The following is a 19,015-nucleotide window of genomic DNA, read 5'->3' as shown; positions in this document are numbered from 1 at the left end:
CAGAATGTTTGGACAAACATACATGCACCAGTAGTCACCTCAAGTTTTGGGAGCATGATCAATGCCATACATTACATTATTTTGATGTAATTCTTCACAGCTTTCAGCTGATAATGTTTTCTCTACTTCAAAAAATACATCTTTGTCTATTCTTTTCAGCTCTAACTTACTGCTGCCTATATTCAATTAAAATGCCCAATCACATGTTTAGAAAGGAGTGGATGGAAACTCTGGAATCCTGGTGTGACTTATAAATCTACAGCATTATAATTCATTGGCAGAGGTGCAGCTTCCTTATATTTCATCTAGATAAGTACACCTATCTTCTGCAAATATCCTCTCACTTCAATTTGTTTACTAACTTGCCTCATTCTTAAGGCACAATATCTAAATTCGCACCTGGCTGTATCTGCCAGGAAAATGTCATCTGATGGTGTCCGGCCCATTTTCCACAGTAAAACTACTGTTCCTGATGCAAAAAAGTAGTTGACTATCTTATCTTAAATTAGACAGTACAGCCTTTCAACCAAGGACTGCCTTGTACTATTTGTACATCAGTAAGTGAAGTAGAATTCTATTCCATGACTTCAATATGCCTAACTAAATTCATATGAGAAATATATGTAACTGCTTAAATTGGGGATTTGTGAGTTATCAGGAGGAAATGTATGTGGCTTTAATCCTCAGTCAAAATAATCCAACAAAAAAGCACTTCTTATGGCAACACTGTGTAAGCATTTATTGGGATGGGGCAAGAAATAATGCTACTAGATTAATCACTTCTCACTTTCCTATAGCACAGAGGTCTTTCATTAAATGTCAGCCTTGACCAAGTCTGATGGAGAGCAGCAAGTGAACAGCCTGATTTCATGAAGACTTTTTAAAATACTTAGTAGTATTAAATTTATACTACCTTATTATCTTCCCTACCATGTTTGTAATGAAAAAATAAGTTCTGGTTGACATTTGTCTCCAATAGATCTTGATCAAAATGTGAACTTCCTTAACTTTTAATTCCTCACATACTCTATGAGTTATAGTGCTAGACTTCGTTACTTTGGCCTTTTTAATATTCAACAATTTACCTGACAGATCGCTTTTGCTTTCCTCAGTTTATAGCTTCACTGAGTTCCCTAGTCATTATCCAAAGTGTGAGGCGTTCCTGCCAATGGCAAGGCGGGATGATCTTAAGGTCCTTTCCAACCCAAACCACTCTATGATTCTATATAAAAATAAAATTTGCATTGGGAAAATTAAACAAAACCTTCAAAATAAAAAGTAGATGAAAAATGAAAGCATACAACTTCTTCTGAAGTACTCTTAAGCCAGTGCTGGAAGTCACATGTCAGAAGATCTCATGGACACTAATAAGCAATGAAACGTCACCTTCAAAAGCAAAATAAAGAGCTAGAAATGTATCTTCAATGCAGAATTAACTGTAAATATGCCTCGAGTATTGCTACCATGTGCATCTTGGATGCTGATAATGAGCTATGTGTGCTCTTAAGTGCTGTGCTTAAGTGTAACCCTTTGCTTTAAATATAATCATGATCTGAGTTCAAGGTGATGGATCTGGAAGGAATATATATCACAACTTAATACAGCTCACTACTTTGTAGTATGATTACTGCATACTATGAACACACATTGTGTAATTCAAAAGCCATAGCTCTTCTGTACTTTCTCACAATTGCTTATGAGGCTAGCAAAAAAAAAAAAAAAAACAAAAAAAAAACAAAAAACAGGACTATTTTCTTAAAAACACTCACTACACAAGAAGAATAGTTCAGCTTAATCCAGTGAAAAATCCAAGAAGATATGACCCTCAAGACACTTGCTGCCTTACATAGTTGAGTGCTGTGCAGGAGCCAGTGCTGGTTGCCTGATGAGGAAAACTTGATTGTAGAATAAGCTATGCTAACCAAGCAGTAATGATATACATTAAGCAGATTTACAACTTGTTCCTTTCTCCAAATATCTGAAGACATTAGAGAAAACACCTTTGAGAAATTTACAATAAGAAATAGAAGGCTATTCACCTCATATGTTAAATTGAGCCAGCATTTTTGTGATGATAGAATCATAGAATCACAGAATGGTTTGGGCTGGAAGGGACCTTAAAGATCATACTGTTCCAACCCTCCTGCCATGGACAGGGACATCTTCCACTGGATCAGGTTGTTCAAAGCCTGTTCAACCTGTCTTCAGACACTTCCAGGGAGGGGCAGACACAGCTTCTCTGGGCAACCTGTGCCAGTGTCTCACCACCTTCACAGTGAAGAACTTCTTCCTTATATCTAATCTAAATCTATCCTTTTTCAGTTTAAAGCCATTCCCCCTTGTCCTATCATTAATTGCTCTTATAAAAAGTCCCTCTGAGGTGTATACTCTTACCCAACGGATAAAGAATGGTACAGTTAGAGGTAGAACAGAGAAATTGGAGGTTTGAGAGGATGAAAAATAATATCTAAAAACATGCTTGCTATTTCATGAAACAGTATTATGTCTTTTTCAGTCGGTTGGTTGGTTTGTTCATTTTTTCCGAGACCTTAGTTTTCTGAGGCATATAACAATACATGTGGCACCATCTAGTGGCCTCATAGAAATTAACTCAGATTTTGAGATCATTTTAACTGTATATAATCGCATTGGTTTTAGGAACATCTAATGAGTTATCAAGGTCATCTAGTCCAACCCCCCTGCAATAGGTAGGGATATCATCAACTAGATCAGGCTGCTTAAAACCATATCCAGCCTAGCATAAACGCCTCCAGGGGTGGCGCATTTGCTACCTAAGGGCCAGCCTGTTCCAGTATTTTAAATAACAAATGGCAAAATATAATCTGAATAAGCTACCTCAAGATAATGCTTCTGAGAAAGAACATGTCTCATCTTCTCCTAATGTATTTTCATCTAAAGCAGAAATGTAAGAGCCTTTCACAATCTAAAAGGGAAAAAGCAGACAGATTAATGTATCTTCACCTCCATTATCTGACAACTGTTCATGTAAATTATAAGGGCTGGGGAAGAAGCTAAGATATAAATGACAGTACAAAAGCTGTTGCAAAACTGAAAAAGAAAAACTAATTGCACTAACAATAATAAATAAGCATTTTCTCAAGACACATTTGAATTTCATTGGATTATTTTTTATGCTGAAGTGAAATATGTAAGTCCCTCCTTAAAATTTAAAAAAAAAGTTATATCTTATTAGCTAGTCCCCTCTCAGTCTGCCATTTCAATATGTGCTTATAACACAAACTTAATACTGACCTTTAAGTTTGCAACTGCCCATTTGACCATCCTGAAAAGGAGGCAGAAGTTGCTTCCAGTTGCTTCCAGCTGCTGCCAGTTCAGACCAGTTTTAATCAGTATGGCAAATGCATTCTGGCTTTCTGGAATTGTTCCTGAGTCAGCAAAGTTTAGCTGTTGTTAATATTATCCAAAAGAGCTCCGACTTTCTTCTCATCTGTTCATCTGCATTTTACAGGTCACATTTGAATTAATATAAGGTTAACCAATTATTCTCTTACATTTCTATTTATCCAAACACTCTGCTTTCTCCTGACTTACTAGTTGGATCTTAAATTCCTTCAGAGACTCAGTTTTAACCCAGCTTTCAGAAAACGGCCAGGTACTCTTTAATTCCCTTACGATTTTAGTGCTTTACCTGGTTTCAACGGAATTCAACTCTATCTTGGTCAAAACCAGTACAGTGGTACAGAAATCAATGTAATGATTTTGTCACGGTCAGACTCAAGGTTTCACAGCAGTGAATCAACATTAATGAGACTAAAATACCAAACACCTGCTTGGACTTTCTGACCCAATGTACCACGAATGCTTGAGAGAAGGGGGATGAAGGGAAAAACAGTCATTGTCTAGCTCCATGCTGAGATATTTCAAGACCTCCTTTGTCTACCAGCAGGAGGATGAGGGAAAACCAAGGCAGGGAGTGAGGTAAGTTTGCTCATTATTGAGACTGTGAAGATAATATAATCTCAGCCCACCAGGTGGTGTCCGGGGGAGCTGCTCTGCTACCTCTGTGATTTTCGTGTCTCTCTGCTACTGCCTTACACAGCTGCCTACTTGGCCTGAACCTACAACTGCCTGCTGCTTGGCAGATATGCTCCATACAAATCACATGCTGGGTTTAGAAATTTAATCTGGGAGCTGTCTTGCTGTTGACAATATTTTTGAGTTATAATACAAGTTTTAAGAATTACTTATTTTGAATTATTATAAAATTAAAAGCTCTATTTATAGAATATAGAATATATCACTAACAGAGTATACACCACAAGAAACAACGAGTGCTCATAGTGAATGACTCTTGGTTAAGGGGCACTGAGGCACCCATCTGCCAGCCTGACAGGAAGTTACAAAAGTTTTGCTTCCTTCTGGGAGCTAAGGTCCAAGATGTTGCTGAGAGGATGACACAAGTAGCAAGACCATAGGCTACTATCCACTGCTACTCTTTCATGTGGGCATGATTGAAACTGCAAGCCAGAACCTGTGCAGAACTTGTGGCTAGTGCTGCCATGAGTGTTTTGGCTTTTGTGACAATGGGACATTCTTCAGTGATTATAGCCTGTTAGGAAGGGGTGGCATCCACCTGTCTAGAAGAGTAAAGGAAATCTTTGGCATCGGGCTGGCCTATTTGGTGAGCTGGGTATTAAACTGAAGGACTTTGAGGTCAAGGTCCAAAGTGGCAGTACTCATGACACTGCAATCAACTGGGGGATAAACCAGGCCAACCAGAGCAGTAACAAATGTTCCTTAGCTACCTCCCAAGATGAGAACCAGAAGACCAACTATCTCAAGTGCATGTATGCTAATGCACACAGCCTGGAGAGCAAACAGGAGGAACTGGATCTCCATGCTCATTCAAAAAATTGTCTGCCTAAAAGTAATTGACTGTGGAAAAAAAAAACAAACAACCAATTGGGAATTAGAAGCCCTTCCATATCAAAAGAGAGGATTTGAAGGAAGTGATCCTACCCCTCTATTCTGCTCTTGTGAGACCTCACCTGGAGTATTGTGTGCAGTTCTGGTGTCCTCAACATAAAAAGGACATGGAACTATTGGAACAAGTCCAGAGGAGGGCCACGAGGATGATCAGGGGACTGGAGCACCTCCTGTATGAAGACCGGCTGAGAAAGTTGGAGCTGTTCAGCCTGGAGAAGAGAAGGCTGCGTGAAGACCTCATAGCAGCCTTCCAGTATCTGAAGGGGGCCTACAAGGTTGATGGGGAGGGACTCTTCTTCAGGGATTGTGGTGACAGGACAAGGGGTAACAGGTTCCTACTTAAACAGGGGAAGTTCAGATTAGATATAAGGAGGAAGTTCTTTACTGGGAGGGTGGTGAGGCACTGGAATGGGCTGCCCAAGGAGGTTATGAATGCTCCATCCCTGGCAGTGTTCAAGGCTAGGCTGGACAGAGCCTTGGGTGACATGGTTTAATGGGAAGTGTTCCTGCCCATGGCAGGGGGGTTGGAACTTGATGATCTTGTAGTCCTTTCCAACCCTAGCTATTCTATGATTAAAACAGAATATGGACTCCTTGTAATTCAGTGAATAAACAGTAACTGACATGGTCCAAATTAAAAAGGGTAAAGAAGCTTATTTTGCTTGTGCTTAGACATTAAAAATCAAATACACTGTAATTTTCTGTTTTGAGCTTCCCTGATGAGTCAATTTGCCTTCTTTCTTCATTCTATATTACTGATGGATTTGATTTGATTGCAGTTGTAACTTTGATTTGATAAGGGCATTGTTCAATTTTGTTCAGCATAATTTAAGTAACGAGATAAATTGGGATATTCATAGATTTTTAAATCTGATTATTTATTAACTTGCAATCAAAGTCATAGAAGCACACAGGTCTGGGTTTTTTTCTATTTTTTGTGATAAAATTAACGGAATAGAGTACAATAGAATAGAATAGCTATTATCCCAGAGGATAAATCTGTAAGGTAATAAAATGGCTTCCAAACTTGTATGTACTTTTTTTCATAGAACATATTATCATATCATCATTCTTTTTCATAAAAATGTAAATTGCACTTAAAAATTTTCCAGAGGAGATTCAGGTTCTATTCACATCATCAAAGTTCTTTCTGCTACATATCTCTTTATCTTACAAATAAGAAATAGTCTGTTTCTTTAAACTATGTTTACATTACATTTGTTCAAGGTGCATGAAATTCAACACAGAGATCTCTCTCAGGTTTCACTATGCTCTGTGCTGTAAGTTGAGACAATTTACTTCATAATGGTAAAACTACTTTTTTTTTGGAACCTAGTGTAACTGAAATACATACCTACCACAAGATTATTAATAGTCAGAATAAACAGCTTAGGAAGCAGGCAGTAACTAAGCTCTGTAATTGGAAACGCCATGTGTTCTGTGGGAAGAAAATGTGATTTAAACAATTACTTCAGTCTTATTGAATTGATTTTACTCCACAGGCCAGATAATATCTTTGCAGAACTAATTCAGTAGTAGATCACTGACAGTAGAAGAGGACACAAATTGTACTTAGAAAATTTCAGGACAGAGCCAAATTCTGCTGTGTGCAATGGCTCTGATTCACAAGAACAGTCAGTATAATTACACACACAAGATTAAGGTTAAACAGTGACACAGCTTTCTTTGCAGTGCTGGGTGAAATATAACCCATAAAATAAAGACAATATTTATTTGCATAATAACGTAATTTACTAAAAATGGCTACAGTAGTGTCTGCTTTGCTTTTACTATTTTATATTAGTATAACTGAGCTGCTGGTTAATTTAAGCAAATAGACAAGTTTTGAGGGTTTTGGGGGTTTTTGAATGAAGGCACATGGGCATCATTTATTACTTGATTTTTTTCAGTATTTCACCCCCAGTGATTTCCAGCCCTATTGGATATGTATCCATTTACATGTCAGAATTTAACACTAACTTCAGAGATCTCTTACTTCTGGGTTTACAATCTTTATTTTGTTTCACATTGGCTCTCCCCCAAGCACAGCTTGAAATGGATTAAAATTGAATAGAATTAGTTGTGACAAATCCCCCGCTAAACATGTAAAAGAGCAGTACACTAGAGATGTCTGAGTTTATTTCTAATAACAAAGTTATGGCTAAATTGGCTTCTGAAAATAACATTCACTGATTTAAAACTTTGTGACAGAATTATATTAATTGGTTCAGAGAAAACTCCAGAACAAACTTGCCAACAAAGTTTTCAAGTTGGCAAGCAGGTATCCTTTATTGCGTTGCCAGGAGACACGGGGGATAGCTCCTCCTAACGTGTGTCCCGTATTACTACACAAGCCATCCTTATATAGTCCCTGGGCACATATACATATTCATGAGGCTACGTATGGATTACGTTCTTTTCCAGAAAGTTCCCCGCATGCATACAAAGATGTGGTGGTGGTCTCTGAGGGTCATTTACTTCTTCCAACAACCTACATCACTTCTGGCAGCCTTCGAAGCACGCGCAGTAGATGCTTATACCAGCTTAATTGGTTCGTTAGCACCAGAGACGTAATAATCCTCCTATCCTCCTACTTATTAGTTAGTTTAACTGTAGCCCATCCTGGACACCTGCCATTCCCAGATATTCCTTATCCCTGTGTCCTGTTCTTCTAGACTGTTTTTCTTAAAACTATGTCAACTATAACGATATATTTTGTACAAGAATTCTCAGTATGTTCTCTAGATGTACTCTATTTTTTTCGATGTATCATGTAGCTCAGTAATTTTCCATTGCTACTGTTACAAAGCCATCAAATTTAACATTGCTTAAAACTAATTCTAAAGGTTTATATATTCCATTTTGTGATTTTGTGCCCCCCTTGTTTCATAATGTACTTAATTTACCACCAAGCTCTCTCGATGAATGCTAATGATATTACACTGGAATAAACCAGGGGTTGAGGAATGCTTCATGAACTTTCAGAGTTCATTTTGCTAAGACACTGGTAAAGTTCCACTCATGAAATTTTAGGCACTGAGCAAGGATTTTTAAATTAGAAAGCTGTTGTCTCAAGGACTTTTTTTAAAGACAGTAGAAGGCTAGACTTCTGCTTTGAATTATCTCCTGCTGGACTCGGACCCTTTTTGCTACATCTGCACACTGGAACAGGCAGAGTTGCTATAAAAAACAGGGAGATGGCAGGTGTGCAAGATTCCCAGCGTTCAGGTTCCCACTGCATGGATTCCTGTCGCTCACTTTAACCTGAGCTAGACAACCTCCCACTGGTTTCACATAATTTCTGGTTCCTACTCAAGGGCAGTAACCTCACAAGCACCCTGGCTTATCCACCAGTTTTCCACCTTCATTATACTTTTTTTTTTCTGCACTTGGCAGAGTCATTAAATGGATACAGGCTTTTGCAGCCAAAAAGTTGAAATTACTTTAGAGTGTGATGGCTTTGGCTAGCAAAGACAGTGAATGTTTGGAAGACCATCGCTGTCAGGGGTTGTTCCACATAACCACAGTATGTACCGCTGCCTTAATGAACCCTTTTCCAAAAGACCAAAAGGAAGCAATGATTTGAATGTTAATTTTGCAGGACTTGTGCTATTCTAAATGTAAGGTATTAAACTAATGTGGTTTAAAACCCCACCTCAGTCTCCTGCAGTACCACACACCCCTTTTTCTCCCCCACCTCGCCACTCCTGGAGGGATGGGGAGGAGAACCGGAGGAATATAACTCCTACGGATTGAGATAAAAACCAATCCAGCAATTAAGGTATAACACAAATCACTACTGCTACCACTAATAAATCAATGATAGAGGAAATAAACAAGGAGAGAGAATACGATACCACCCGCCAAAACGAGCCCAACCTGGAAGAGAGCTAACTCCCCCTCTTCCAGCCAACTTCCAGTTACCTCCCCAAGCATGATGTACTGTGGTATGGAATACCTCTTTGGCTAGCCCAGGCCAGGCGCCCTATCTATCCCTCCTCCCGGCCTCCCCTCCTCCCTGGCAGAGCATGAGCTCAGAATAGGCCTTGGATAAAACCAAATATTTGAGCAGTAACTCAAAAGGTACGTGCCACCAGCAACTGTTCCCAGCCTGAAAGTCAAAACACAGCACTGCACCAGCTACCAAGAAGGAGAAAAAAATGACTGCTACTGCTGAACCCATGACAACTAACAATAAACTCATCTAGAGCTTTTAGATCATTTATAAGGGTGCAAAACTAGAGTCCCTAGTAAGCTGTCATTGCAAAGTTTCTTATGGCTATTTATAATGTATACTACACAGTATATAATGTGTAGGAGAAAGTTTTCCTGTATGTACTTTGAACAATTGTTTGCATAGAAAATCTTTTATTTCCTCTCCAAATCACCATTTATTCTGGTGGCAAGGGAGGTTCTCTTTAGAGTAGAATTATTATTATGTAAGAAACGCATTTCTGAAAGCTCTAATAAATTACCTGGCACTTCCACAAAGATGTGATACATGACTGATGGTAGAATAGCTGTATTATTATTTTTTCCTTCCTCATACAGGTAAGAGGACCAAACATTGCCATAAGTAAGGGAAGTATGATTTATTTTTAAATTACTACATAGTTTTCTAATTTAAATCCAGAGAAAGTGTAACATTTTCCAAAAGCACTAATGCCCCAGTGCCCTTTCCAGAAGTTAATGTTACAGCAGGGGCTGGATCAACAAAAAGATGTAGGTATCCAACATGGTTCCTTAAATGCTTACAGCCAAACTTGACATACTAAATTAAGAAAAAGGAATTTTCATGTTCTCTTATTTCTGTCACAGGGCTTGCCTCAGTTAAACTAACTCTTGACAAACATAAATAACTGCAGCTCTACCTTTCATCTAACCTATTATAGTATTCATTGGTGAGATATATAGTTCATTTCATCTTTAGTACTTGAAGTAGCATTCCTGAGAATCACCTGTCCAATAAATGTGAAAGAGAAGGACTCCTTTTTACCTAAACTTTAATGGTCAACATATGTACGGGGATGAAGAAATTCCAGCTTCAATTTCTTTTTCTCTTGCGTGGTGAGACTTGATTCCACATTAGTCTACAAGCAGAAAAGTGACTTGTCTACCAGGCTAGAAAAATCTAAACAAAAGAACATAATCTATCTAGGTTGAAGATTTTCCATTATATACAGAACAAATATTACTGACACAGGAGCCAAACCAGGTATGAAAGTGCTGCTGGTGACAAGAGCTTTCTGGTAGTACTTTCTCTACAGATAACCAAAAGGGATTCTAAATGCAAAACTTTCATTCTATCATAGAATATAAATTGGAGTTTTTAACATTTTAAACAGATTAAAATGCAAGATGACTAGTTCAAACAAGAAAACAATGCAATGTCGCCTCTCCATCATGTGCTGCAGCCACTACCACCGCCTTGGTACCAGCTGCTGCACTCATTCCAGCATATCAGTATCTGCACTTATCCTGAGGAGCCCAAACAGGACACAGCACATCTGGTGCAATCTCATAAGTGTCACACAGAAGCAGAGGAACATTTCCTCAGACCTACTGGCTATACTCATGCCTGATAAGCAGGGTTTTTTTTCTACATTAGTACCTCATTCACTAGTGGTCACCTTGTCACCCCTCAGGACCCCTAGGTTCTTTTCTGCAGAGCTGCATACTAGCTGGCCAGTCTTCAGTCTGCCCTGTAGCATGGGCTTGTTCTCTCCCTGCAGAGTTTTGCACTTGTCTGTGCTGAACTTCATGAAATCTGTGCCAGCTCGTTTCTCCATTCTCTTGACAGCCCTCTGAATGGCCATTACCTGTCAGTATATCTCAGTGGTCCATGGGTTTGGTATTGCAAAGAAGACAGCATTTATTAATTATTTAATTTATTTATCCAAGAAGAAGTTGTGTTCATTCTGGATAAAAAAAAAGAAAATATCAAAGGAGATCTACAGACTGATCACCTGATCAACAGTTCTAAGGATTTTTGTTTATCACATATTCCTCCTGTCCCTCGTGCATGTTTTGTAAGTTATTACATTCGTATTGATATCAGACCTGGATTTTGGGAGACTGTAAGTGGGCTTCTTGCTCTTAGATTATCTCTATGAGAAAACTACAATGCACAAGAGGGCAGTATGTCACAGGAAAATCTAGCTTTGGAGCTGTAAAGTGCCCTGCTGCTGTTTCTGGCATAAAAATGATTTGGGGCTGATTTATCAGCTTGGTTATTTTAAATCCAGTCATTAAGCCAATTTAATGAGCCCAGGGAACTGAGGAAATTAAATATGTTTTCCTATATTTTTCCAGCCTTTACATATTTATCAACTATACAGGCTTTGCATATAGTATCTCACACTAATGCATATATGAAGTTCTGCCAAGAGTGACAATATTAAGATATTGTGGCAAGCTGCAGCCAAAGTGTGATAATGGCAACAACTGGCTAGGCAGCAAGTGGTGGGTCTGATACTTCAAGGTCACCTTTTAGTAGCAGGAGATGAACTTTCCAGAAGCTGGTGTTCCACCCTAAGGAACCTGGAATTGAGGGTTTTTTTCCTGTGTAATTTCAGGAGACATGAAAAAGCTTTGTGATGAATATTCAGATAGAGTATTTTAACTTATTGGACCATGAAATAAAATTGCATTATGCCCGTGATTCAATATGACAAATTAATTTAGGCCTTACTGAATTTTTAAGCCTCCTAAGACAACAAACCATGCAATTATCACCACGTAGTCTATGTAGTGCTCTGTTTTACATACTGTGAACACCTCTGTGTTATGGTAATGACATTTTTAATATGTCTACTTTTATGGTATAAAAGAGCTAAGACTCAAACGTGTTTGTGCTGCCAGTCTGGAGAGCAGTATTCAAATGTCGTCACAGTTCATTATTTTAAAGTCCCTTGTAAGCTCTTTATCATAGCATAAAACAACATGAAAGTTCCTCATTATGTCTGGAAGCCTCTTCTATTGAGGCCAGTGACTGGGATATTACAGGCCAACATAAAGGGCCATTGAAACAGCAGTGAAAGAAAGCCTATATGTTATTTTTGCCAAATGTCTGGCTCCACACCAGTGTGGTTATTCTGTGTACACTAAAATTACACCTGATTTAAAAATAAAGGAATACATGCGCAAAATGAAAACCTTCAAAAGAACCAATATTACAGATGTGTTGAGCATTGATACACTGGGAAAACAAACACAAAATATACCCTACAAAATGTCACAAATTTACTTGTAAAGTACCTTTCTCCCCAGGCTTTTCACTTCCTCGCATGTCAAATCCCAAGAAAAACAATTCTTTTACTGTTTTTTAAGCCATTCATCATTTTGCACTCTTCAGTTCAAATTTTCACTTAGCAAGAAAATGTTGTCCTCAGAATTTTAGCAGAGAGAAGGGCAAGGAGGAGGTGGAAGGAAAAGCAAAGTCCAATTCACATTCTGCTGTGTCTCAGCCATTTGAGTCTATAATCCCTCTTTCAAAAACAGGCTGGAGGCAGTAGAGCCGTAAAACACCATCAGTACTCCCGATAAGGGTATCTTGTGGAACACTAACTTGAAAATGCTCAAAAACAGATTTAAAAATATGTTTTTCAGCAAGAATAAAACTATGAAATCCTATCATGTGCTCATTGTGCAAAAATATTCAATACAAAAATCTTTTACACATTAATAGCAAATGCTTGATATAATTGTAATGCAAATGTCAGTCAGGCAGACAGCATGAAAATGCTATAACACTATGATTGAATAAAAGCTTGAGCATATATTTCTAAAGTATTGATCTTTATAATTGCTAGTGGAATTTTCTTCTTTTTGCACACATACATTAAAAAGCACCTATTTTTAGATAACCAAAACACATCACTTTTAGCGATGTAAAATTTAGTGATGTAAAAATAAAAATCTTTTCAAAACCACTTTGAAACATCTATTATTTTACTGGGGTAATACTGGAAAACACATTTTTTTCAATGTCACTTTTTATTGCAGGATGAAATATTTTCTGACATTAAATATTTCAGAAGTGCTGACATACTCCTACTACCCAGCTCCTAGGTTCCACTTACAGTCCTCCTCCTCGCAATTATCTGTATTGATAGCCCCAAGGCATTAGACTAGCGGTGGTCTCAAAATCTTGAAAAGTGTGGGGGACGTAGGATCCCTGAGGAATCTGGGATGAACCCAGACATATGCTGGGCTCAATGGTGCAGCCCACCTGAGCTAAATTTGGCTTGGTGTCTGATGAAGGCAACATGGTTCTGTTTTTGGAGGTTCCTGATGGAGTTGCATTGAAACTTTCAGTTACCACAAGCAACTTGTGCCTTTTGGATAAGGAAAGGTTTTCAAAGCTAGTTGTAACTCAGTGTAGTCATACCAATTGCAACAGGTTATGTCCCTCAGCAGCCAAATCAGCTTTTGAGTCCTAGATCTAACTTTACAGTCATGGTTCTTCATTGCCTGAGATGGCTCTTGGAAGAAAGCTGCAAGATGCTCAGACTCAGTCCTCATTTCTTTGGAGTTTGTCAGTTAGGTCACTATGGCTGCTATAGTTTGAGTTTTCCGAGTTATGTTTTGATTCTGCCTTAGGTTCAGTGCAAAGATTTGATAGAGCATCTTGAAAGCATCTTAATGCATATAATTTGCATGAATGTACACAGAAGAAATGTTATTTTCTCTTCCAAAAATCTCACCTTTTTACATACAACTTAAAATTTCCTGCTTGAAAGTAGTACGTTGAGACAATCTTCTTTAGTTTATAACTTTACTCAATTTATCCCATGTTCCAGGCATTTCCAATTTAATCAATCCCACTCCCACCTCTAATTTCTTTCCCCAAGATTATTCAATATTCTATTCACTGCAGAAAGTTACCCGCAATAACAATCAGATTATTCCAGCTTCATATTTGCAATCTGTCTTCTACAAAAAGTAGAGTGGCACCAGTTAATATCGATATATCCAAAACTGGTTTTTCAGTGCTTCAGCATGGATTGACTTGTCCTGTCAATAATGGAAAACAACAGCTAAAGAGATGCAGAATATTCCCTGGTGAATTTCACTGAGGTTAGGGTTGAGACACAACTATAGGAAAGTTCTGTAAAGTTCACTTACATTCAGCCTTCATCTATTTGCAAAGCAATACAATGCTGTTGGCTGTTTGCATCATATCATTGCTGGGGTCAGAACTGACAAACGGAAAATGCCTCAAACAGATGGCACAGTCAGTTCACTGCCATAGTTTAACCAAAAGCTTCCTCAGCCTGTGCGATCATCTCATCAAGCAATTCTTTGACAGCCAGCAGCCCATGAAAACTGTGAGGTCCCTGAAATATTCAATAAGGTTTCCACAGAATAAAGGAAATCTCTCTGCTCTAGATGTCATTCTTCAAAGCTCAGACTGTAAGATTATATTTTTCTTCCTTGAAAAGAGGGGTTAACATAGGGTAACACGTAATGCAGTATGGAAAATAATTACCAGGAAAATGGTAGGAGATTAACTTCTGCTACCAGCACAAGTCAAGACTTGTGGTCAAATCTAATTCTCCTTCTTATCTTAACACTGGGAGGTTCTGCACTTTAATTTTCATTGTCTGTATTTCATCTACAGGGCTGGGCCTTTGTCACAGTACTACCACATACACTGAAATAGAAAATAAAAGATGTTAACGGAAAAGCTGGCAAATAGAAGAGAAAGCTTCGATCACTTTTTTTCTATGGAAAAGACTGAGAATATATGTAAAAAAAAGATCGAAAACAAATTTGCACCAATTCTTTGATTTTTAAATCACATCTTTTTCTGAGAGAAAAAAACATGTGGTTTTCAGCCATTTCCAGAAAAGGTTGAAAGCCTTACTTTTTAAAATAAGATAGCTGTTGTTACAAAATCCTTCAAATATCTCTAAGATAAAAACCCCAAGTAAACTAACATTCAGAGACAAAATATTTCACTTTGCAGCTTCTTCTGATACTCTATTGTCTCATTGATGCACACTTTAAATGCACCTTTAGAAGAGCAGTTCCTATTTCCCTTTGGAGCTGGTGGAGTTTGTAGGGATATCTCTTTGAATGTCTGCTGGGGTTTTTTTTAAGGATTTCTATTTTTAGGGTGCTTATGTAATTTTCTCATGTTTCACTGTCAATGATATTTTGAACTCTGCCCCATTGCTCATTTTCCTTTTCCTCTGATATTTGGGGCTATACTTATTTAATGTTGAGTTACAGAGAACTGGGAAATTCTTACAGCTTCTCCTACAGCTTTGTCATTTCTTGTAGTTATTCAGTTTATATCTCACAGTGAAACTGCAGAATCTTGCATGAGACTAAGAACAGACAACTGACAATGAAAAAAATAAGCAGAACATATTTTTTGAAGCTAATCACATTACTTTTCATCCTATCAACTCTTTAAAACATGTGTCCTGATTAAAATGCCTTTTGTAGCCAATATAAAAAAAGATCAGTGCAGTTTATTATCATTAGTACTAATTTCTATAAATGTGTTGTCTTTTACAAAGATCATCAAGTTACCAAGAAGGATTCTGCAGTAAGACAAAAATGAAAAATTCATATGTCAATATACAGTGAATTCCTTTCAACCCTTAGAGTATACTCTGTAAGTCACATTGCTCTGCATAGGTGACATAGGTGAGAGGAATAATTGTTTTTCTGATTTTGTTGATAGCAATGTGAGTAGCATAAGCTATGAACAAGATAGAAAGCATTTTGGTGGTGTCCACAAAATGTTCATGTAAAACTCAGCCTTATAGTTAGAAGGGTCCAATAAATTATTTGGTGATTGTTGCCCTCCATACATCCTTCTCCTGAGCCCAGGACAACTCCCCAGTGTGAAAACTAGATGGGATTTATCAGAAAAGATGCTCAGATACTGGAATTGGACTGAACAAAAAGGCACACCTTTATTCATCAATATATATTCATAATCATGAACAATTCCTGTGTCTAGTGTATGAGCACAGATTTTTTGTCACTGGAACATATCACACAGCAGAGTAATTAGCTATAAAAAAAACCCCAACAAAGCAACCAAACAAAACCACAACAAATAAAAAGACCTCGTTAAAAAAAAGCAGCACCCCCCCAAAAAAAAGAGGTAACTGAAAGCTGATTAAATGAATGGAATTTGCATATAACCCACAATTTCAGCTGGAAATGCATTGAATGAAGAAAGAATTGTGACTAAAGAGGAAGGCTGTAATTCACATGTGCTTGTTTTACCTTGCATTTACAAACATATTTTATTTTTATTGTTGGGTTTATATTTTAAAGGATGCAGCACTGTGCTTTCAGAAGAAGAAACAGACAATTAAATCTTCTGAATATTCTATTTAGAAAACAAAAGGAAAAACTGGGCAGAGGATGGCTTATGAATTTCAAAAAGAGCTCATGAATTTGCAAATGTGCCTGCTTAGTGCAGATAGTAGCAACACCTCCTCAGACATCATGCTCTATAATGCACTTCAACATGGTTACTTGAGAGGTAGTAAATGAACTGCAGTCCTTGTCCGGAATGCTTGATCAGACGGGAACAGTCACAATTGTGTCAGGCTTAATTCACAAAAAAAGGCATGAAGGAAATTAATGCAAGTGTATCCAGTCTCTAAAAGGATTCCATGAACCTTTCTAAGACAGCAGCCTTTGCATAGCAAATAATCCAGAGGCTGGAAACCAATTTAAGAAAATAGGAAGCATCTATCGTTTGCACCAGCTGTGCTGCAGTGTGCTGGCACAAGAAAATTTTCCATTTGAACAGCTATTAGCAGGATGTCAAATTAGATTTTATTTCAGAACTTATGACTGTATTTTATAATAAAAGAAGTTGACCCTTTCTTCATACAGAAATAAGATGAATAGCCCTATTCAGATAGCCTTTTGCTTTACTCATTATATTTGGATTAAGTATTAAAATACAGAGTAGTATCTGAAGAGTTTCTGAACTTTATCTCCAAAGCTATAGAAAAATCTCAGATGTTTCTCCCAACTGTGAGAAAGGTACTGTTAGTTTGCCTCGCACTACCTTTCCTATTATAATTTTGGACTTTTAAGGTCACCACTTTTTCTTTTTTATTCCTGAGCTCTGGTTTCTTTTTAAAAACAAAACTCTTTCTTCTTAATGCAGATTATCCAGACTGCAAACCAAGCAATTGAATGTTTTCAGAATGTTGAGACCAAAACAATGTGCTTACATGTAAATATAAATTTAAAATATTTATAATTATTCTGAATATTCTTTTCTTTAACCTTGGCCACTATGAGAGCTTCTGGAATTACTTATAAAAGCAAACTGATTAAAATATGTAACATTTTTATTACTTATTGTCACAGACCTATCTTAGTTGGTCTGCAACTAATAAAACAATGTAGTTCAAAACAGCCTGGAAAAAAATCAAATATATTATTGCATTTTGACAATTGTAAGCTAAACTCTCAAATTATTGTCCTTAATTTCATTTAAAATACGTGGCATCATTAAGCAGCATGGCATCCAGAAACACCTAACCTTAACTTTTTAATAATAAAGTTAAAAAAAAATAGAGATAGACAATATTTTCTTGCTCTGTTAAACAACATAGCAGTTAAGTCACCTACCTTATGGGCTGATCCTGGGTTCATGATATTGGCCTTCAGTAGGTCAGTCATATATTCTGTCCTGCAATATTGCATAATCAGCAACTTCTGGAAGCCTAGACAACAAAATGAAAGAAAATATAAAAATTAAAAAAAAAGGAGACTGCATTTCCTGAGAATTAACTTCTTATTGCTTACTGTGTAGAAGACTAAAAGGATTAGAAATTAATTAAAAATATTTAATTTCATCAGTGTTTAGAAGAAAAAAAATCAGCCAAACTACTTTTTGCAATGAAAATTTGCCAAACCCCACATATTACTTCAAGAAACATTTCCTTGCAGATCTTTGCTGTTCTTTACTTTCAGTAATGCCTGTCTACTATTTGGCATTTTGGTGCATGTAAGGAAGAAATGAAGCAGCAATTTCGTCTTTGTTTTCAACTCAGTGTTTAGGCTGTCAATCCATACCTTGTATGGGATCCATCATCCAAACACTATCCTGAATAGTGAGTGATAAGTTTGGCTACAAATTCTCTGTGGTACTTATCCCTGTATGAAGTCTAAGTCCTTCACAAATGGTTAGCATGGATTTTCCCAATACTAACTATAGTGTGAAACATTATTTCCCACTTTAGAGGGAGACTAAAAAAAACATCATTATTAGTTTTAGTTCACGAATTGGAACATTTATTGGAGCTAAATTTTAGAGCAGCCCAAAGTTTTCTAACACCTACTGTTGTTGAAGTACAGCTGTATCTGCATAAACTTAGAGAAGTGCAACTCAGGGCATCAGAAAGGAACTTCAGATGAAATAGGGGCAGAATCCCACTCCCTAAAGGAAATATTGCCTACCTGAGCCCTACAGCCAACTTCTTTCATTCTCCAGCCATTGTATGTCAAAGGGCAAAAAAAGATGAAAGGAAGTTTCACAGAGTTGTTTCCTCTGCAATACTACCATGTCTGGAATTAAGCCAGAGGTGTTTGAAGAAAAATAAAAGAAAGTGGTAACATGACTGCAAAATACTGAATCATAAACCTGAGAGAGCCAGTTTCAAGATGATAGTACATAAACAAGCTGGCCCTTCCTAACTCTAATCTTGTAAATTTAGCGTATATGTATGTATATAGATACACACATATACACATTGTCTACATATTTATATCAAACTTGCACATCCATAAGAATATCTCAAACTTAAAAATGCAAACATTTTAACATAATTACCATTTGTTTACTGGTATAAGTACCTTTTATATAGTTTAAGACAGGTGATGAAAAATATCACATCCTACTAAAATTGCAAAGAGAATTTGATTGGAGTGAATATGACTGTGGATTATGATCAAGCCTGTTGAAGTTGATAGTCTTGCTTTTGAAAAATGCACACTGGGATCCCAAATGAACTAATGTGGCCCAGCTTGAACCTCCTGCCTAAACGCTATGTAT

Source organism: Melopsittacus undulatus, chromosome 4, assembly GCF_012275295.1.
Source record: "Melopsittacus undulatus isolate bMelUnd1 chromosome 4, bMelUnd1.mat.Z, whole genome shotgun sequence".
Lineage (NCBI taxonomy): Eukaryota > Metazoa > Chordata > Aves > Psittaciformes > Psittaculidae > Melopsittacus > Melopsittacus undulatus.
Note: the sequence above shows the minus strand (reverse complement) of the source record.